Raw genomic sequence first — 355 nt, 5'->3', positions numbered from 1 at the left:
GCTACAAAAAAAAAAAAAGGCATGGCCTTTGTCAGATTAAATATTAAAAGGGAATTTTAATGAAATAATTACCCAAAGTTTAAGAAATGGTGGCACTTTTCTGAACCCATCCCCACACTGGGGCCTTTTGAGTTGGAAGCTGAGAGCATTTGGTTTCCCTTCACAGTCCCCTCGTCTGGAACGCAGTGACAATCCACCAATGAATTAATGACAAATGAATTTGCATTTGCTTTGCCACACACAGATTTTCCACGCACAAAGTTCTGAGTCCTGTACCTCGAACCCTTTAGAAAAACTAAGCTATGGGGAACCAGCAGTTAGCGTAATGGCTATGTCGCTGGACTCCCACGTAGTT

Source organism: Tupaia chinensis, unplaced genomic scaffold, assembly GCF_000334495.1.
Source record: "Tupaia chinensis unplaced genomic scaffold, TupChi_1.0 Scaffold000182_1, whole genome shotgun sequence".
In the NCBI taxonomy this organism is placed as follows: Eukaryota; Metazoa; Chordata; class Mammalia; order Scandentia; family Tupaiidae; genus Tupaia; species Tupaia belangeri.
This window is presented reverse-complemented; position numbering follows the sequence as displayed.